Here is a 23,467-nt window from a genome sequence, read left to right as displayed (position 1 = left end):
CACTAATTTCTTTACTACTTTTCCACGGGCAGAATTATTATGCACGTCCTATAGCATACATGAGCAATGCAATGGGTGTACAGACTGGAACATTGGACATAGAAAGGGTCGCTTGATGATAGCATTTAAATGAATATCAGATATCTGGTTTTGTGATATTCATCATATCAATCCAAGGGTAAAGGGAATTCTTGCAGCAGGAATCCACAAATTACCAAAAATGAATTGGCCAACTTTGAATCTAGCAGCTTCAGTGGCGCTTTTGATAATATGAAATCCATGCCAACGGACACGTCTTGATGTTACTGCACCGACGCCTCTGTTCATATACTCGCCATAGTACAATTTTTGAAGCGCAAAGCTTCCTTTCCACTCGGACCAACCGGCGGGATCGATCAAATCGTCCAGAATGGATTGTATGAACAGTGTGCGAGAGTATTGCTTCCACGGTCTTCCGAGGTATGTTTGGATGGACTTTTTAACAGCTTGCAGATCGGGAGCTGGGCTTACCCTGCAATTATGAATGGAAATTCCGGTGTTTTGATTGGGATCAGTTCTTCCTTGAGCTGTAATTGTGTTCTTTTGTGGTCTCATAGGCCTTCTAACCAAGATATTGCTATTTTGGATTACCACGGCTGCGTTGCCAAAGATAAAATCAACCGTTCCATAGATATCTACTACTCTGTAAAATTGGTGAAGGGAGTAAACATATAAAGTGTCCTGGTATCCTTTGATGCTGCAACGATATACCACCGAGAAGTCTGCGCCTACTCGAAGTGCTACGGCCTGGTGCTTTTGAGGTCCAGCGGTGTTCTCGAACGTCATGTCTCGAGCAATGAACCCTCTTCCAGAACCAGCTATGGCACTAAAGACAATTTGTCGTTTAATATGGGAAAAGCAAGAAGCGCTAATGCATTTGAGAAGTTATACATTAGATCCTGATTCAGAAACAGCTATCGTACAAAGTCTAAATATATTTGATATGTCATACATTACAACCTGATTCAGAAACAACCATTGCACAGAGGCAGTTCGTCATTGCACACAAAACAAACGGGAAAAACAACTATTGCACACAGGCAGTTCGTCATTGCACACAAAACAAACGGGAAAAACCTTACCTAAATTTATGAATTGTTTAGAGTCTAAGTATGGTTTGAAATGCAATTATATAAATTAAATAATTACAAAAATAGTGTGTTATTACACTGATATCATATCATGTTTAGTATGTAAATTTTATAATGTTACCTAATTGATTTAATAGGTAAAACAAATTTTAGTATGTAAATTTTATAATGTTACCTAATTGATTTAATAGGTAAAACAAATTTTAAAAACATTTGGGAATTATACACTATCTAAATTTATGAATCATTTAGAGTCTAAGTAGAGTTAACAATATCAAATATTTTTTGAAATATAATTATATAAATTAAAGAAATCGTGTGTTATTACATTGACATCATATCATGTTTAATATGCCAATTTTATAATGGTAGTTATTAAATATAATTATATAAATTAAAGAAATCATGTGTTATTATATTGATATTATATCATGTTTAATATGCCAATTTTATAATGGTACTTAATTGATTTAATATCTAAATTTTAAAAACATTTGAGAATTATACACTATTTAAATTTATGAATTGTTTAGAATCTAAGTAGAGGTAACGATATCAATTTTTTTTGAAATTCAATTATATAAATTAAAGAAATTGTGTGCGTTATTACTTTGATGTCATATCATGTTTAATATGCAAATTTTGTAATGGTACCTGATTGATTTCATATGTAACTAATTGATTTAATATGCAAATTTTAAAAACATTTGAGAATTATACACTACCTAACCTTATGAATTGTTTAGAGTATAAGTAGAGTTAACCACATCAAATCTTTTTTGAAATGATATTATACATATTAAAGAAATCATGTTATTACACTGATATCATATCATGTTTAATATGCAAATTATATTGGTTGCAAATTTTAAAAACATTTGGGAATTATACATTACCTAAATTTAGGAATTGTTTAGAGTCTAAGTAGAGTTAATGACATCAAATCTTTTTTGAAATGCAATTATATAAATTAAAAAAATCGTGTGTGTTATTACACTCATATCACATTTAATATGCAAATTTTATAATGGTACCTAATTGATTTACCTAATTGATATATTTGGATTAATAACATTTTTTACATTGCAATTTAAATCTTGAAAAGATAAAATATAAAGTAATTAACATTTAATATTTTGCGTATGGATGTAAATATGCTAATATTTTTTATTTATGGATATAAAATAAAAATCTTGATTAGCTTAACCATATATATATAAATTAAAGAGTAAATAAATATGGATAGGCATTAATTTATAATAAATTTTAAAATAGTTAGTTCTCCATTATACATGGCTAATTTAATAAATTAATTTTAAAAAATCATATATATTAATTAAATTATAATTTGATTTTATATATATAGAAATTATAATTTCTATATATATTCAGCAAATAAATTTTATTGCAAGAGTTATATTGTAATATGATAATTTATCAATAAAATAAATTAAAAATATTTTGTAACCACATATTTAAAAAACAAAACAATTATACAATTTAATATTAATCCAATAGAACAATATACAGAGCGATGTATAATAAAACAATATCCAGAGTAATGTATAAATATAAGAAAGAATATTCGAAAAACTATTTTCAAATTATTACCCAAAGTGGCAGACTTGAACGTAGTTGAACCATCTCGAACATTCTTGCTTCCAGTGAGGATATCGATATCGTAGTCCTTTTTTGTCCTTTTTTATTACGGTAATGCACGTAATCCGTAAGGTACAAGATACGTGAATCACTGTAATAAAAAAGGACTAGACGGTAAAAGTCACAGACTAGCGAGATTCCATGCCTTAGCTCATCCTTTTGATTTGCCTCGTTTCATTCAGCAAGTGGGCCAGTTTTGTACTTCGTTTGTACATCGAAATATTGGAAAGTCTTTTAGAAAAAATCGAACATAGAGTAGATTTTGGAATTAGTTTTTTTTTTTTTCAACTTAAAAAAAAAAAAGCCAATTTTGTAGATTTGGGGAATAGGTTGTACACGAACTATGAGTAAATTCTATTATTATTCATCAAATGTAAAATATTCCAAAAAACTATAATTAATTGAAAAATCCACTTTAAACAAATTAATAATAAAACTGAATTTTTTACTTGCAAATACGTTTGTAAAAGGTTATCTTTTCATGAAGTTTCTATCATTGTTTGTTTTTGGTTGGTTCTCATGTTTCTTTAGCTTGGGTTGAGTTATTAGTTCCTGGAAGCCCGAGTTACTAGCCCTGAAGGACTTGGTTGGAAAAATGCTTTGGAAGCCCTTGGTGGGTTGATTTACTAGCCCTGGAAGCCTTGGTTGGACAAACACTTTGGAAACCTGGTAGCAGTTGTGGGTTGAGTTAGTAGTCCTAAAGCCTTGGTTCGAACAAACGCTCTAGAAGCCATGGAAGGCTTCGATGGAGACCAATCTGATGATGGTTTTGGGATTTCCGACCGTGAGGTGGAATATTTGTTTGATGGGTTGAGGTGGATGGCCTCTTGAAGCCCTAGATGGTTTTTGATTGATGTGTTCTATGAGATCCCACATTCATACTTGGAATATGGCATGGGGGTGAAAGGATAAAGAGATATTTGGCTCAGCCATTCTACGGTCAGGTGGAACATGGAAGTCCCATCTCAGGTTTCGATTTTGCATCATTAATGAAAGGTGTTTTATCCTTGTATTTATTTGAGCATTTTGATGGATTATATGTGGTCTATATGACTGTACTTCCATGATTATTTTTTTCTACTATTATGCCGATTATGTATGTGTTTTATGACAACAACCATGTGTGGCTCTCATCATGTTTTTACTTCTAATTGAATAATCAATGTATGTATGACCTAATGGATGGAATGGCAGTTAATATGTTGAGGCATTAATGGTTTTTAGCAATTCTCAGCTAAGTATGAAACCCCTATGCTCAAAACTGTGAATTACACATGTAGATTACATAATTGCAATATGTTTAACGAAATTCCTATCATTGCTAATAGGGGTCCAATCAAGGTCTTGAATAACTATTTTCTTTAGTACTGTTATTTCCATGTTATTTTACTGATATGAAGAGATGGTTCAATTCTGGGAAGTGACCTAGGCTCTAGGCTTCAAAAAGTAGCCCAAATCCTGAAGTCGCTGGCATAGCACTAACAATTTTGGTCTCTGGTCGCTGACAGGCAAGACTATGAGAACGAATTTGGGTTTCGAAAGTATTGGATTAGTTCATGACTATCTTGTAGCAGATGATTAATGTTTGTATGGTTTGTTTACATCGGTTCCACTCCTTAACGTGACTTAAGAGGTCAAATCATATCATAGTGGCCTCTCGTCGCATGTTTACCCTAGCTGGTCAGTTGCTTGGGTATATGTGGGAGAAGGGTGTTAGAATTTATTCATGATCGATCAAAATTATACTAGAAGTGAATATGACCATTGTGTTTACCTGAACAATTTGAATGGTATTTTCATTATACTGGTGTTACATGATGACACTATACATGTTTCAAGAAAAATAATTGATAAGATTAGCATGTTGGAGCCTTTCATGGCTAATACATTTGATATCAAGGATCTAGGAGTAGAAACACAAACATTGTGCATTAATATACACAAAAACAGAAAAATGGTAACCTCAAGTTTAAAAAAAAAAAAGTATATTGAGAAAATAGTTGTAAAATTTGGGATAAATAATATGAAACCTATGAATATCTATCTTGCATCCCATTTTAATATTTTTTCATGCTTATGTCCTAGTATTGTGGAATAAAGTGATCATATGTCTCATGTACCATATGCCACACCATAGGAAGGTTGTTGTATGCCATGGTATGTACTAGAAAAAATATTTCACATGAAACAGGTATGGGTGATAAGTGCATGGAAAAACTAGGAAGAGATATTGGAATGCAATGAAACGGTTACTTTGGTATCTGAGAGACATAATTGATTATTGTATCAAATTTTTATGATAGTAGTGATTCTATATGTGGTTGTCTTTATTCGTATTTTATACGGGATTTGGAAAAGAGGAGATCTACGTTGAGTTAATTAGATTTCAAAGTTTTAGGAAATAATTTATCTATCCACTATAAGATAAGAGTATATTATTGCCTCACATGCTTAAAATAGGAAATTCGGTTGAAATTCATTTTTGCTAAGCTTGGAAGAGCACAAATAGTGTGAATGCATTTTGTGATTGTTAGAGTGCTATTCATTTCACTAGAAATCCTACTTATCGTAGCATTAGAAAGCACAATGATATTAAGTATCATTTTGTAAGACAAGTAATTGATTAAGGTTGAGTAGATCTAAAAAGGTTGACACTCAAGAAAAAATTACAAATAGGTTTACGAAACCAATGTTATAGAGAATTTTTTATGGCATTTGGATTCTCTTTTCTTATAGAAGAGATGAAAAATGGGCTCGGGAAAAGTATCAAATATTAGGGTGAATGTTGGTAGAATGTGACAATAATTAGTTAAATAAAAATATAAAAACTTAAATTTAATTTAGAAAAGAAAACATAGGACCTGGTAGAACATCCTGAGGATAGAAAGCTTGTTAGATATAAATGGTTGTACAAATTGAAAAAATAATTGATATCAACGTTGAAAGGTATAAATCTATAATAATTTCAAAAGGTTACTCTTGGATGGAAGATGGATGATACCTTTGTTGTAGCCTCGAGCATAGATAAAAAATAAAGGCAAGTCTCAAATTTTCCTCTTTAATGCACCACATGCCATTCAACTTCATATCTCTCGTTTTATGGGTTTCAAGAAGAGATTCCTTTCCTCAAAATATTTAAGCCCCCCTCTCATTGCAAATCCTCTCTACATATCGGTATGAGAAGAACTACTTCTTAAATTTGAGACAAAATTGTCAAGTTGTACCTTTAGGGCCTTGAATTTTGTGGAACGGTTTATTCTTCTAAAATTGATCGTGAAATCTATGCCCACCAGCATTCTCTCAGCCTTACTTGCTCCAAAATCCATTATTAACAAGATTTGTAGACTACAACACTCCTTCCTATAGGGGGATTCCCATATGGAGAAAAAATCCTTAGTCACTTGGGACAAGTTGTTCCTTCCCAAACTTTCAAGGGGTCTAAGATTACGTGGTGCAAGTGCCTTGAGCCAACCTCTAAGTGCAAAAATATGGTGGAATTGGTTAAATAACCCTTCAGTACTATGGTGAAAAATATGGACTAATAAATATGTTCAGGGAATACTATCTTCTCAACTTGTTCGAATTTCAGAAGGCCCACTAGAATCTCAGATATGGAATGCAACTTGGAATAACAAATCTCTAATCCAAGACCATTTTTTCTGGGATGTGCGTAATGGAATGAAAACCTTATTTTGGGATGATTTCGAGAATCAATGGCCTAAAATCTCTTCTTTTCCCAACTCTCTCCTAATATAAGATAGTCCCCATCAAGGAGGCCTTTCATCGGTGACTAATTATAGGGATTCATATTTCCCCAACTCTCATTGGTGCTCTTAGAAGATCCAATTCCCAACCTATGCAAGAACTCATTGTAATGATAAAGACCTTCTTTAATAGGTACTGACCACTAAAAATATCGTAGTGAAAACGGATGATGGCATTCTATGATGTGGGTATGGTCGATAAGGGGTTTTCCATCTGAAATAGATCTACCTAATCTTAACACTAGCACAACTGGAGGCACTTAATCCTACTTGGAAGAATCTTTGGAGACTCAAGCATTGGCCCAAGATTACCTTTTTCCTATGGCTACTCTTAAGAAACAAAACTCTAACCTAGGATAAACTTCGAAGACGTGGCTTTCTAGGTCCCTCAATTTGCAAGTTTGTCAAGCTCAGGAAGAGGATCTGAACTACATTTTCCTTTCCTTCTATTTCTCCTCAGTGTTATGGGATCAATTGTTAAGCACATTATGAATATATATTCTTATAGCCCAACCCATCTCGACCTCATTAGAGAACTCGAGATGCTCACCCTTCTCAACTCCCATTCTAAATAGAGCTTGGTTGTTAATTCCAGGATTCATAACCTGGAACATTTGGAAGGAGAGGAATGTTCATATCTTCAAAATTGTCTCCTCCTTAGCGAAGGATGTCTAACATTTCATCTTCTCGCAGATTCAAGAGACAATTGTCTCTATGAAATAGGCCTCTCAAGATTGTGATTGTCCCCTAGCAAAACAAATTATCATGTCCCTTCTTGGGATCAAATCTCAATATTGCATCTCCATAAGTTCCTTTTGCACTCCTAAGCTTATTAATCGTCGATCAAGTCTCCGTGCTATAGGCTTCATAAATCTTAATTTTTATGGAGCATATTGTGACAATCCAGGTCCAGCTAGTTATGGCAGAGTCTTTGGGAACAACTCAGGACTAATCCTCAATATTTATGAAAGTAAGCTTGACACCACCATCGACAATGAAGCAAAACTATGGGGGCTTGAACAAGGCTTGATTGTTGCTTTGAAGAAAAATTATCATCAGCTCCTAATAGAAGGAGATTCTTTGCTCATCATTTCCATTTTGAAAAACCTCCAATGTGGCTCGCCTCTCTCCAAAATCTTAGGATTTTTGGGCACTAAATTGCATATCACTAAAGTTGCCTCACTTCTTACGTAAGTCCATGCTCCTTTTGTCTCACATGTTCGTCATTCAGGAAACAAGTTAGCAGATCATATTTTTAATCAATCTCTTGATTCAGATGGCCCTTCACATGATGCTTAGTGTTCCCAAGCTCTTCCAGATTAGTTGAAAAACTCTTTTATCACCATTTCTCTGCAATCATTCTCCCACATAGTGAGTGATGATTCTATTAATATTTCATTACCATGATGGGATAATCCGGAATCATAGGCCATCTATCTTGCTAAACGTTTTCATTTGAGCTAGTGTACAAGTTTTCAAATTCTCGTTCGAGACGAGCATTTACAGACTGAAGGTGGTTGTACTATTCGCCTTGCAGAATATTGATGGTAGTGAATTATGATTCAGAATGCCTCCTTGCATGGATGAAAGTGCTCAACGTCACTCAGCGGTGGAGCTCTCCCTTAGATGTGTCTCTGTTTGTAGGAAGAAGTACTGTCAATCTTTCTTTGTGTCTACACATGCAGTTATGAGGTAACCATGTTAATAATTTACACTTCTTATATGCACCCCAGGGTCAGACCAACTATGGGTAACTATTGATTTTCTTGGGCTTGGAAAATTTAGGTTGTGTTGAATTTTTCTTTGGGCCTTTTGTCTCCCCCACAATTTACATGGTTTCTTTTTGGCTCAGGTTTGACAGCTCACCTTATGCTAATAATCCATCTAACAAATTGCTTCTCCTGCAAAATCTCAATTCATAAACTGCATTGATGGGTCCTCTTCACATTTGTACCTTCGTTTGTATCTTTGCCCCAAGCTTCATTGACCCAAGCAATAACTATAAGGTGTTCCATAACCCTAGGATAATAGCATTTAAAGGGTCTATTGTCCTGCTCCATAATCAATTAGTTATTCTACTCAGGCTTCAGAGAAATTGGAGTAACACAGGCAATGGAAGTGAGCACATAATTCTACCTTCATTTTTTCTTGGTGAAAATTCAAAGTCTCACTGGGCTGGGTGGCAGTTCGTGGTCTTTTGCAGGTGACTTCTAGTGGCTCCTAACTCGAGTGTTCATGGCTCATGGTTCGTGGTACCCAATCTCGTGGCTCATGTTTTCACTCATGGCTTAATTGTTGGTGCTCGAGTTGGTCTTCACAGGTTGCTCAACATGCGTGGTTCCAGGTATATTGAGGCCTCTTGGCCTGGCCTTATTCATGGAAATCCTTTCAACCCACTTGTGGAATGTCACTCTTTTACATTATGAATATTCTTTGTTATCTTAGATTTTGTTTTAAAAAGCAAGGCCTATGTGTCTGTTGCCTCTCAACATCTTCTGTAAACATGTGGAATGTTTTCATACTGTCAAATGTCTTGTTTAAGTAGGGACAATGTAACCTCAAGATCTTAAACTTATGCTTTTGGTTTGGTTTCCCTTCAGGCAAAATAGTAGCACAGGACAACCTCTTATGTATTGCCTTCTTTGAATAATAAGTAACCAAATTAAAAAAATAAAAAATAAAAAATAAATAAAAAAAAAAAAACCTCTTATGTATTGCCTTCTTTGAAAATATATATATATATATATATATATATATATATATATATATATATATATATATATATCAATTTTTTTTTTAATAAATATTAAAAAGTGATTATTTTTATAGTTATTGTAAAATTTTAACTTATACATTTGGCAGCTTCCTTTCCCAAATATAAAATATATTTATGTATAAAAATGTATCTAGTATCTTTATTTCAACATTTACAAAAAGGATTGTGATATCAAAAAGTGAGAAAATTTTCCTATTCTATCGTTATTATTAACGCAATGATATAAATTATATTACTAGTAAATTACCAAAATTTTAAAAATTATAAAAAATAGCTAAATTATAAATAAATTATGACTTTATTATTATGATTAATCGTGAAAATATTTAATATCTCAGTTAAATAGATATACATTTAAAAAAACATGTAACACTATTCTTAACTATGGAGATTTACATCCACTTTATCATGAAGATTCATGTAATAGGCTTTGTTATAATACCAAAAAATAAAACTTATTCCATACTCAAATTATTTTATTATAGATTTTATTTTAATTTAATTTTATAATATTTTTTTTAATTGAAAAAAAAAAACAAACAAACAAACTACCTTTAAAATAATTTTCAGCCTTTTATCTATAACTACAACTAAAAATATTCTAAAAATATTTTATACAAGTTAAATCCTTACCATTTATTTATTACTTAGTAATATTAAATTAAGATTATAGAAATTTTATTTAAAAATAATCATTTCTATTCTAAATTTTTATGGGTTACTTGTATTTATTTGAAATTGCAAGGAAATGATTTAATTCGATAAAAGTAATACCTAAGTTCTCCATTTCATATTTTATAAAGATAATTAATATAATAATAATAAAAGATGAATTACATGACATCCTTAACACATCATTCAATTATATTTAAATTAATAGAAATAAAAATGAAGCCAATACATTATAACTGACATTTAATTGTTGTTATAATGGAATCCTTCGCATCCTTGTGAGAAAGTAAACACATAAAATGGCATAGAAAGTTAAGTGTACTACACTAATTTCTTTACTACTTTTCCACGGGCAGAATTATTATGCACGTCCTATAGCATACATGAGCAATGCAATGGGTGTACAGACTGGAACATTGGACATAGAAAGGGTCGCTTAATGTTAACATTTAAATGAGTATCAGATATCTAGTTTTGTGATATTCATCATATCAATCCAAGGGTAAAGGGAATTCTTGCATCAGGAATCCACAAATTACCAAAAATGAATTGGCTAGCTTCAGTGGCGCTTTTGATAATATGAAATCCATGCCAATGGACACGTCTTGATGTTACTGCACCGACGTCTCTTGTCACGCCCCTACACCTACGGTGATCTTCCAACCGCTTGTAGCGAGGTGCGGCACCACCGAGCGCTTTCGTTTTAACAATACTAACACCCATAGACTACGCCTACTTCAAGATGAACATACTTAGTTTATGCAACTGAATAAAACATTATCTTTTATACTTTAGTGAAGACCATTCTCAATTATTAACCATGAACAATAAACCGAGAACATCAACAATAATCAAGTACAAAGGGAGGGGCAACTCCCAGAAAGTCTGCCCAACAATGTATTATAACAGCTTTTCTTCAATAGTAAAAATACAAGTGATGCTTGACAATCTTCAAGCCAACACTTAGAATAATTTTACAACAAGGCATAAACCAACCTTCTTACAAATTATGTGCACCTTTGCACAAAGTGAAACGCTCACCCGAGCCTCCTAATTCACCTTGCCAAATCCTGCACACAATTGCCTGTCCAATCTCCACCTCTCAACCCGGGTCAAAATTCCATCTCCACACAAGGGAGGAACTACACATAAGACATGTGTATTCCCCTTTTACCCCTGCGCAGCCTTTTTACCCCTTTCGCCGATTTAGAAGTGTGAATGATTCGATGATGAAATGAGGTGCAGCCACCTCTCATATATACGCTTCATACCTTAGCACATAACTTTGGGCCGACATGTAAAATAATTCCATGAAGCCCTCACGTCATATTTTATGTGTGTCGGCTTGGTATATTTTGTTGCCCATCGTTCCATGCGTATAAACTCCTTGCACGCTCTCATAATGTATGCGTTCACGTGTGATAACACTTAGCCAATTTTCGTGAGTTTTACTAACGTCGCAGGTTTTGTCACAAGTCCTACTGCAGCTCGTCGCAATCGTGTCGCGTTCCATCGCAGCTCGTCGCAATCTTGGCTATCGTGTGCGCCCATCGTGCGCCCGTGCCCGGCGCCCGTCGCACCATCACCCGAAGCCCTGACATTCTCCTCCACCTGAAATTGTTGTCGTCCTCGACAAAATACCATCATTCATGATGTTGTCTCCTCCACATAAGGCAAACATCACTGCAACATATGTAGAACCACTGTCTCCACCATGTCTCGACCTAGTGACCAACTGCCACTAAGCTCACTATACCAAAGTATGTATCTCCATGATCCATGTCCAGGTCCATGAAAACTCCATCCATCTCATCTGCAACATGCCATCATCAATCATACCTGCTCCATATGCTTCAGGACTCACTGCCATGAGTAGCTAACAATGAGCCCATCTTCTTACTCATCTAAGAAGATGTAGAGGGAGTAGAGCCTAAAGGCTCTCCCTCACTAATCAACTCGATCCATCTATCAAGATCCTCAACCTCCATCCTTTGTAGATAAGCAACCCGGTCTTCCTTCTGGACATTCGGCCTCACATATACCTCATCATCATCATCATCTTCCACCAGCTCTAGCCTTCTTGTTAAGTCCAAGATGCTATCTGAAAGTGTCTTGATGACCAATGACTGTTCCACAAGCTTTGCCTCAACAGTGGACAACCGCTTGTTCTCTTTTTCCTTATCCTCCATTTGCATCGCTCCCACTTTACAATGAGGCCTTGTTGCACCAATGGTAGGCACACCAATAGGTACATCTTCCCTTCCATCATAAATGTAGAGCTTCTTCAAATGTGGTAAAATCATAGCATCAAACTGCTTCATAAACTCCATCCCCAATACAGCCTCATAGTCATCAATCCGCACTATAGTGAAGTTCACCTTCCCGGTCCATTCACCAAGTGTAGTGTCCACCTTCTCAACTATACCAAGGATGTTCATAGGAGGAGAATTCACTGTCTTCATTTGCGCCTTTGCCGGTACAAATTTCAGCCCAATTCTTCTTGCAGTATCTTCTCCCATGAAGTTGTGAGAAGCCCCACTATCTACCATAGTGAGCACATTAGTATCTCCAATCTTCATTCGAACATACTCTAACTTGTTTCTTTCTGGATCGTCCTTAGAGACTGCTTTTGTAGTAGCAGAAGCACCAAGTATCTGCATCATCCCCACAGAAGCATCATTATCCTCATCATCAGAATGTGCAACTGTAGCCACCTTTAGTTTAGAGGGACAATTCTTCACTGTGTGTGGTCCTTCACATAACCAACACTTCAAAGGATTCTTCATCTTTGCACCATCATCTGATTTTGGAGTATCATCTTTCTTCTTCTCTTTTGGCTTTTCAGACTTCTTCTTTTTGTCATCATAAGTTTCCTCAAAGTGATCCACCATCCTATCAACTGTAGCAAAAGCTTCTTCAAGTGTTCTAATCTTCTGTCTCCTCACCTCATTGCGTGCCCAAGGTTTCAATCCCATAATGAAGTTGAACACCTTGTCTTTTTCTGCCATGTCGTGAAGTTCCAAAGCTACAGTTGAATACTCTTGCTGGTATGCTTGTAGGCTTCCTGTTTGCTTTATGTACTTGAGTTTGGTCCTTGCTTCCCATGTGTCATCCTGAGGACTGAAGTGGGTCTGCAAAGCCTTCTTCAAGTCTTTCCACGAAGTGATGTCATTAGCACTGCCATTGGCAATCTGGTCCACCCTCCTTCGCCACCACATCTTAGCATCCTTTGCCAAGAACTGAGTAGCTACCTTGACTTGTGTCTCACCATCAACCAGGTTCAACCGCTCCAAGTACTGCTCCACGTCCCACAAGAAGTTGCTAAGAATTGCGGCCTTCCTTGTTCCATCATAAGATTCTGGTTCCTTGACCTTCACATGAGGCACTCCTCCACCTGAGTTATGCCCCATGGCCTTCTTCACAATTGTAAGCTCATTCTTTGTATCTTCAAGAGTCTTCTTCAAGTTCTCAATTTCTGCAAGACCTTGATCCCTTGATTCCTTGACTTCCTCGACCCTTTGTTCGAGTTGTGCACACCTATATTCAGTGTACTCATTTTGTGTCTTGAGCTCATGATTCTGTATTCGAAGTTCATCGAGTTTCTCTTCAAAAGAAATCTCCATATTCTCTATCTTTTCTGACATCTTTTCAAGGAACCCAATAGTAGTATCCTTCATAATGTGACTAGACCCAGCCTGAGATTCAGTTTCCATCTTTAAAAACTTCTTTCTCTTTTGTAATCTAGTTTCGACCATCCAACAACTTCACCAAGTCACCTGCAATTAGAACCAACCCTTGTTCCACTTCGTGTGAAACGGTTTCCTTCACCTGTAAGCACTCTTTCCACCGTCACGAGCAACCTTTGCTCACCAGCTCTGACCGAGCTCTGATACCAACTGTCACGCCCCTACACCTGCGGTGATCTTGCAACCGCTTGTAGCGAGGTGCGGCACCACCGAGCGCTTTCTTTTTAACAATACTAACATCCGTGGACTACGCCTACTTCAACATGAACATACTTAGTTTATGCAACTGAATAAAACATTATCCTTTATACTTTAGTGAAGACCATTCTCAATTATTAACCATGAACAATAAACCGAGAACATCAACAATAATCAAGTACAAAGGGAGGGGCAACTCCCAGAAAGTCTGCCCAACAATGTATTATGACATCTTTTCTTCAATAGTACAAATACAAGTGATGCTTGACAATCTTCAAGCCAACACTTAGAATAATTTTACAACAAGGCATAAACCAGCCTTCTTACAAATTATGTGCACCTTTGCACAAAGTGAAACGCTCACCCGAGCCTCCTAATTCACCTTGCCAAATCCTGCACACAATTGCCTGTCCAATCTCCACCTCTCAACCCGGGTCAAAATTCCATCTCCACACAAGGGAGGAACTACACATAAGACATGTGTATTCCTCTTTTACCCCTGCGCAGCCTTTTTACCCCTTTCGCTGATTTAGAAGTGCGAATGATTCGATGATGAAATGAGGTGCAGCCACCTCTCATATATATGCTTCATACCTTAGCACATAACTTTGGGCCGACATGTAAAATAATGCCATGAAGCCCTCACGTCATATTTTATGTGTGTCGGCTTGGTATATTTTGTTGCCCATCGTTCCATGCGTATAAACTCCTTGCGCGCTCTCATAATGTATGCGTTCACGTGTGATAACACAGCCAATTTTCGTGAGTTTTACTAACGTCGCAGGTTTCGTCGCAAGTCATACCGCAGCTCGTCGTAATCGTGTCGCGTTCCATCGCAGCTCGTCGCAATCTTGGCTGTCGTGCGCGCCCATCGTGCGCCCGTGCCCGGCGCCCGTCGCACCATCACCTGAAGCCCTGACACCTCTGTTCATATACTCGCCATAGTACAATGTTTGAAGCGCAAAGCTTCCTTGCCATTCGGACCAACCGGAGGGATCGATCAAATCATCTAGAATGGATTGCATGAACACTGTGCGAGAGTATTGCTTCCACGATCTTCCGAGGTACGTTTGGATGGACTTTTTAACAGCTTGCAGATCGGGAGCTGGGCTTACCCTGCAATTATGAATGGAAATTCTGGTGTTTTGATTGGGATCAGTTCTTCCTTGAGCTGTAATTGTGTTCTTTTGTTGTCTCATAGGCCTTCTAACCAAGATATTGCTATTTTGGATTACCACGACTGCGTTGCCAAAGATAAAATCAACCGTTCCATAGATATCGACTTCTCTGTAAAATTAGCGAAGGGAGTAAACATATAAAGTGTCCTAGTATCCTTTGATGCTGCAACGATATACCACCAAGAAGTCTACGCCTACTCGAAGTGCTACGGCCTGGTGCTTTTGAGGTCCAGCGGTGTTCTCGAACGTCATGTCTCGAGCAATGAACCCTCTTCCAGAAATAGCTATCGCACAAAAGACAATTTGTCGTTTAATATGGGAAAAACAAGAACCGTTAATACATTTGACAAGTTATACACTAGATCCTGATTCAGAAACAACTATCGCATAAAGGCTAAATACATTTGATAAGTTATACATTACAACCTCATTCAGAAACAACTCAGTTGGTCATTTCACGCATAACAAACAAAACAAACTGGCAAAACAAACCGGAAAAACATTTGGGAATTATACACTACCTAAATTTATGAATTTATTAATTGTTTAGAGTCTAAGTAGAGTTAACGATATCCCATCTTTTTTGATATGCAATTATATAAATTAAAGAGAAATCATTTAAAGACAAATTGTTGTTTAATACATCTGAGAAGTTATACATTTGTCGTTTAGTGTTTTTTTATTTATGGGTATAAAATAAAATTTTTAATTAGCTTAACCATATAAATTAAAAAGCAAAAAGCAAAAGATAAATAAATATTGATAAGCATTAATTTATAAAAACTTTAACCATTATACATGTTCAATTAGATAAATTAATTTAAAAAGATCATATATATTAATTAAATTATAATTTTATTATATATATATATATATATATTAAATTATAATTTCTCTATTTTATATATATAATTTTAATATATATATAACAATATTCAACTATAAATATTTATTCTCAGCACATAAATTTTATTGCAATATAATGAGTTATATTTGTAAATAAGTTCTATTCCAATATGATGATTTATCAATAAAATAAATTAAAAATCTTTTGTAATGATATATTTAAAAAACAAAACAATTATACAATTTAATATTAATCCAATAGAACAATATCCGGAGCCATGTATAAATATAAGAAAGTATATTCGAAAGACGTAGTCTTTAACGCGACTTTTTGAAAGCCTTTCCGGCGATTTTTTCCGGTGAAAATCCGGCAGTGATTTATTGGAATCCAAGTTTGATAGCTAATTTCTGCACAATGAAACCGTCCCAGGGGTTTTTTAGGGTGCTGAATCGGAATATGCAGTTAAAAAACCATTTTAACTGCAACACATCATGATTTCTTCTCAATTTCTTCCGCCGGATTCCGCCACCGGAATCTCAAAAAGTCGCATTATAGACAACTCCTATTCGAAATACCAATTTTAAATTCTTACCCGAAGTGGCAGACTTGAACGTAGTTGAACCATCTAAAACATTCTTGCTTCCCGTGAGGATGGTTCGGTCCTTGCCATCACCAATTAACATCAAATTGGTTTTGGTCTTCAATATGTCCACGTTCTCCTTGTAAACTCCGGCTTTGACGTAGATGACATGTCTCCTCTTGGACTCGGAAGGCGCCGCGTTTACTGCTTCGGTGATCGTCAGGTAATTGCCAGAACCATCTTTGGCAACAACGACGTGCGCTTGTCTGGAGGATTGTAAGTGCCTTCGGTCGTCGGCTGATAACCATCCTGGAAAACCATCTCTCTCGATCAGACTCTAGTGAGAGTCCAACTCCTCCTCTCTTTCTGAACTCAACAGACGGCGATTTTTGAAGCTGGAAAGCTTGTACATGCAAAGCAAATTGCTCGTTAATTCTGACACATTAACAGCTCTGGACGACATTAGAGCTTTTATATTACTGCTGTCTGTTAAATTGAAGTCACGAAAACCATTCAAGCAGGTTTCCTGGTTCGTCAAAGCCGCGCTCAGCAAATTTGGGATATCTTTCTTGACTGAATTGCTGCTTAAACAAACGTTGAGACTGTCCAACGTATCTTGGAAAAGCTCAACACAATCTTGCCATGCCGCCCGTTCTCTTGCATTCATCATATCACTGTCTAGACTCATGGACAATTCGTAAGCATGTTGTGCCTGTTCCATGCTCTCCGTCAAGGCTAAACTTATCAAAATATCGGGTGATGCTGTCTCGAAGCCACGATATGATGCCAAAGACGACACACATCGTTGGGGAAATCTTGTCTGGCTACAGACCGACTTTACTAAATTAGACAATACTTTCCTACCTTGGGGATCGTCGGGGACTTCACTGGAAGTAACAGGAGTTCCCATTGACACACCAACGATGTCAAGGAGCAGCATAATTAAAGTCAGGGCAGCAAGGATGGACCATTTTTTCGAGTTTGGAGCCTTCCGTTCTTCGTCGCAGTAGACTCGAACGTTGCTCCTTACAAAACTCGTCATGTGGACGCTAGGTCAAGAACTTTCAGACCGATGGACCCTAGGAAGTACTAAAATAAATTCCAGCCAAATAACTCGAATATAAATTTGCACACTTCAGAACGGATCGGCTTCGCTCGGTGGGAATGAACTCTTCAAGGAGTGCTCTTATGGCATTGCAATTTTCGGTTATGTGGCTAACATTAATCTACTGTTATTCTCTTCTAGGGTTGCAATTTTATCATTACTGTGTGGCTCACACATCAAATCAGCAGGTTATTCTCGCCCTAAGGCTGTGATTGTTTCTTATAGTATTGTTCAATTCGAGGATCAATTCAGCTTTGATCGTTGACACTGCAACCAAACTCGCAATGGATTTCAAGATTGATTTTCATTACGTGTTGTTCTCTATAATCTAAAAGGTCACTTCTCAGATTCGATATCGTAGTCCGTTTTTGTTAAGGTAATGTACGTAATCCGTAAGGTACAAGATCCGTGCATCACTGTAATAAAAAGGATTAGTTCGCACTTAACAGTTAGATAGAAATCTAGACGGTAGAAGTCACAGATTAGCGAGATTCCACGCCGTAGCTCATCCTTTTGATTTGCCTCGTTTCATTAAGTAAGTTGGCCTTTGGAAGTCTTTTAGAAAAAATTGAAGTGGTGTAGGTTTTGGAATTAGCTTTTCTTTTTTAACCTTTTTCAACGGTTAAAAAAACCAGTTTTGTAGATTTGGGAAATAGGTTGTACAAGAACTAGGAACTAGGACTAAATTCTACTATTATTCATCAAATGTAAAATATTTCAAAAAACTATAATTAATGTAAATATCCACTTTAAACAAATTAATAATAAAGCTGAATCTTTTACTTGCAAATACGTTTGTAAAGATTATCCTTTGATGAAGTTTTTATCCCTTTTCATATCTGCCTAGGTATATGATTCCCAAGAAGTAATCCTTACGATACATCATTGTATCTTCAAAACAAAGAAGTGATTCCAAAAAATAAAACCTTACTGAAGTGATTCCAAAAAATAAAACCTTACTGCGTGGCTATGAGAAATGGCTAATGCCATAGTAGACTACTCAACGGATGCACTAGAGTACATAAAAGGAGGTTTAGATCGATTTTTTTTTTGTAGGGAACTCAATTTCTAGGAACAAGATGAATCTAGATATAGCCATCGAAGTTTGGGGATAGGCATTGATCAAGTCTCTTCGATATTGCTAGTTGCACATGAGTGCAGTTGGAAGGTTGACCAGGGTCGTACCTCCGTGAAAGAGATTGGATGATAACCCAAGAATAGGGTTTGGTGTCCTTTCATTTAAATTTTTAGATTGGATGATAACCCAAGAATAGGTTTGGTGTCTTTTCATTCAAATTTTTATATCCACTTTGTGTATGGAATTTTTATGTAAGTGGGACATAAATTAATGTAGGTCTAATGGTTTTTGCAAGGTGAATTTAGGTAGGTAGCCAGGATTTTGGAAGTAAAATTAAATTAATTTAGGGTTTTTAATTATTTTATTTATAGAGTTTTGATAAAAGTATTCATTTTAGGATGAAATGTTTGAAAAAGTGTGCAAAGAAGGTAGATGAGGGCGTTTATGCATGTAAAATTTTATCTAAGTGGATTCACTTTAGTACCAAGGTTATTGGAGGTAAAGTAAACTTGATTTAGGGTTTTAGTATTAGAGTTTTGACCAAAAGTACTTAATTTAGGAGGAAGCATTTGAGAAAGGCTCCAAAGAAGGTAGACAATGGTGCTAGCTCCTCCACCACAACAAAAGGATCGGATGTTCGTCCAAGTATATGGTTTGGTATTATATCATATAAGTGCCTGGATCCATTCTATACATGCAAAAGTTTTCATACCCTTTAAATAGCCATAATAGGTAGCTTTTTAGCCTAAAGAAATTAACATCGGGCTAAAAACTTAAGCGTTACTGAAATTGAAATTTAAAGGGGAAGGAAACTTTTAGATATAAATTCCGTTTGGAAAATAATAGGATAATATGGTGTGGAGGTGAAAAACATTGAGGATTTATTAAGAGTTGATATACATCACTTTGGGAATGTTTACAAAGAAGAAGAGATAGTTAATGATTTTTTCTTTTCCAAGTTTTATATATGAACCTCATATTGTAATTCTAATTAAAGATATTGTAATGTATAAGTTCAAATAGTTTTTCATTGTTTTAAAGGAGAAAGAGAGTAGGATCTAATGGTTAGTAAATATAATTATGCTTGTTCTTCTTGAAACTCATTGAAGGGGGTCTTATGAAAACTATGAGAAAACAACTTTCCATGGGATAGTGTTAGCTAACTTTAATGCTACATTTATTTCTCTCATAGTAGAGAGTAATAAGCCTTATACATTTGAAGAATTCAAACATATTTCTCTCTATAATAGTGTTTATAATATTATTACAAATATTATCTCCATGAGGTAAAGAAGTTTCTCTAAAAGTAAGTCTCTAGATCCAAATGATATATATATATATATATATATATATATATATATATATATATATATATATATATATAAGAGAAGATATACACAATGTTTGAATTATATTAAAATTAATGGTTGTGGGAGTCTCTTAAATGGGAGGTGGTTTATTGTAGAAGATGAGGAATTGGGTGAATGTTGAATTGGTGGACCAAGCGCAAAATATTTTAGGGTTTTAGGAAATATGATTTAACCTTTGTAAAATAGAAAGTTTCCATGATAAAACATTTTTTTTTTATCTTAATTGACCACCATATTGGCGAAATAATAACTTTGAGTGGTAAGATTTGAACTTATAGGGGAGGATCAAACAAAAATTTCGGGGTGGATTTGTGGAAAAACTCAAATATCATGTGAGATATATGGAGCTAGTTGATAAGATTACTTTGTCAAAGAATCCCTTGGATGACTCTACTATAATGTTTAAATAGCTTGTTATAAAGAATCTCAAAAGAATTATATGTGATGCTACATAAAAATATTTAAATTTATTCGTCTATCAAATAAGTTTTTATGTTGTTTCTACTGAATAGTAAAAACTTTACATGTGATCATATATAGAAAAGAAATAAAGTTAAACCTAATAAATTTCTTTTATTTAAGAGTTATGATGATACTAACAATCATCTTCTAATCAAATGTTCTTTCGGGGAAGAGTGAATTTTAGTTTTGTCTTAATGTGTTCGATAGAAATATAGTGTGATAATTGTTTGGTGAAAGCATACAAAGCTTTCTTTGTGATTCTAGCATGGGTATATGCTTGTGAGAAATGCTAGTGCTACTGAAGACATGCAAACCCTTTTTTTGTAATGTGCCCTATCTTTGTAATGTGCATCCAAGGGTCTTAGCATATTAAAATGTTTCTTCATTTGATGTAGGTAAAACAACCTATATGGACTATGTCATTGTGAATTGCGATAGAGCATGGGATATTGTGAATAAAAATAAAATATGGTTTTTTTAATGTAGTTGCATGAAATGATTACTTTTGTATAAGTAATAGGGTGTTGTTTTCTTAACGATCTTCATTTTCTAAATTTCCGGCCTAATACAAAAAAATGATTTTGATTTTCTAAAATTCTAAACTTAATTTTAGAAATTATATTATATCAAATGAAATTTTATGATATAATTTTAAACATTTTCCTAAGTATAATTTTAGAAATTATATGATATTAAATTTTTTTTTGTTGAAAAGAATAAAGTGTTTCAATTACAAACATTTAGTGTTTTTCTTTTAAAGTTTATGATAAATAGATGTGAAACAAAACTCTATCAACATTTTTCCTTGGAGTAATTTCGGGAGATTCAAAACACATATATTGTTCTTAACTCCATATCTTTCAATCATTTACACAAAGGAATACAGATATTAATACTATATATGTGTAAATGAATACATATATTAATACTATATATTTAAAGGAACATTCAAATAACGCAGAGGATAGCGGTATACCTAGCGAAAAAGAGGTGGTCTGGTTTTAAAAGTAAACACTACCATTCTCCATTCGAAGGCATCTGAAAACTCTCTCGTTCAGTCTAGAAAAATCTTTTATGATTTATAACATTTTGTTTTTGTTGAAAACGTTTCTTTTAGCTCGCCTTGTATTCGCTGTTTTTGGGGTTTCTAAAAGTAATATGTTGTAGCTGAAGTTTGTTTTTAAAAGTAATATCATGTATATGAAGTTGAGGGGTTTATGTAATTGCGTTGGGATTTAAAAGTGAGAGCTGTCCATCCTGTTTTGACGAGATAACGAGAGTCTTTCAACATTAAGTTTTGCATATGAAATGCCAGAGAATTTTCAAACATGTAAAGTTACAGAAAAGTGCGTCAAAGCTTCGAATTGTCCTGTGTCTTATTAGACCCTTACAATGTAAATGATTACAGTAGACTTACGCATCACCAGTAACATATGCCAACAAAACATAACTTACGCATCACCAGTAACATACAAATTGCTTAATTAATATAATTTAAGTTTGGCTGCATACATTAAATGATTGAAAAAGTTCCAATGGTATTTAATATTAGATAAGGAAAACACTTTTGATGGTCAAGTGTGGCATGAAATAAAACGCTGAAAGGAGAAATATAATATTGGAGGATGAAAAAAGTGATGTGAGTGGATATTTGTTTTTTTGGTTGATTAGCAAAATCGGGAATGTCAGTGACATTTTATTTGCGTTATACGGGGTTGAATCTCATCCGCTCCCACAATAATTTTTAGGAGGAACTGCTTACGGCCTTCGGTTAACAATGGCACGAGGACTTAACAGATCATCCACTGGTCACAAGACCAAACCTTTGCGGGCAATGTGAATGGATATTTCATTAATATATATATATATATATATATATATAGTTTTTCCAATTATAAATATTCAGTAAAAAGTGTTTATATTTAAAAATATTTAATTCTTAATTAAATTTAAGAATAAATTTATTACTTATTATATTATAAATTATAGTATTTTAAATTATAAATATTGGGGAAAAAGTGTTTATATTTAAAAATATTTAATTCTTAACCATATTTAAGAATAAATTTACCGTAATTACATTATATAGTTTGTTTTAATCATAATTATTATATAATATTTTTCAATTATATATATATATAATTGTATTTTTTTTCTTACAATCATGATTATTTTATTCATATAATTCACTTTATTTTAATTAATTTTATTTTGTTATTTTACATTTTTAATATAATTTTTTTTTTTCATTTGTATTTGGGCGTTCTTTAGTCTGGTGTGGAAGAGATGTTGTAATCTTATGTTATATAAATGTTTTAACAAAGTCAAATTAGATATTTAAAAGAAAAAAAATAAGCTTACGTGTTGAAAAATTTGATCTTCTAAATATTTCATAGATTTGGAGTTAAGATGGATCTAAACTAATTTACCTTCATTTACATTTTGTTTAATGGATATAATTTTTAATTTTAGAGTATAATAATATTAGCCTTATCACATAATTCAAAAAAACAAAAAGTTAGAAGTCAACTAAATGGCTTAAATTTATTTAATAACACAAATAATGATAAGTTTTCATTTATAAAATACAATTAAATTAATAATAATTTTACATAAACAATAACGATAATTTTTTATTATTAAATATAAAACGTATGCACAATATTCTTTTTATTATTAAATATAAAAAATAGACACAATATTTTTAATAAAAAATAAAAATTTTAAATCCTCTTTTCTTAAAATCAAAATTTTAATTATTTTATACTATACCATTAAAAATTAATAAAATTAATTATCATTTAATTAAAATTAATATTAGCAGATTAATATTTTGTGTTATATTCATTATATAATATATATAAACTAAGAAAACTAACCTAAATTGCCTCCCGTTTTCAAA

The 23,467-nt window shown here is 34.1% G+C and overlaps 1 pseudogene; it reads right to left on the bottom strand.

Moving 5' to 3' along the window:
• Positions 1 to 162: 162 nt before the first annotated feature.
• LOC149223982 (pectinesterase pseudogene) lies at positions 163 to 17,674 on the bottom strand (annotated as a pseudogene).
• Between the last annotated feature and the right edge of the window lie 5,793 nt (positions 17,675 to 23,467).

This window comes from Pinus tabuliformis, chromosome Q, assembly GCF_031772625.1.
Source record: "Pinus tabuliformis cultivar Carrire ecotype Pingquan chromosome Q, CPIR1, whole genome shotgun sequence".
NCBI classification, from domain to species: Eukaryota; Viridiplantae; Streptophyta; class Pinopsida; order Pinales; family Pinaceae; genus Pinus; species Pinus tabuliformis.
This window is presented reverse-complemented; position numbering and strand designations above follow the sequence as displayed.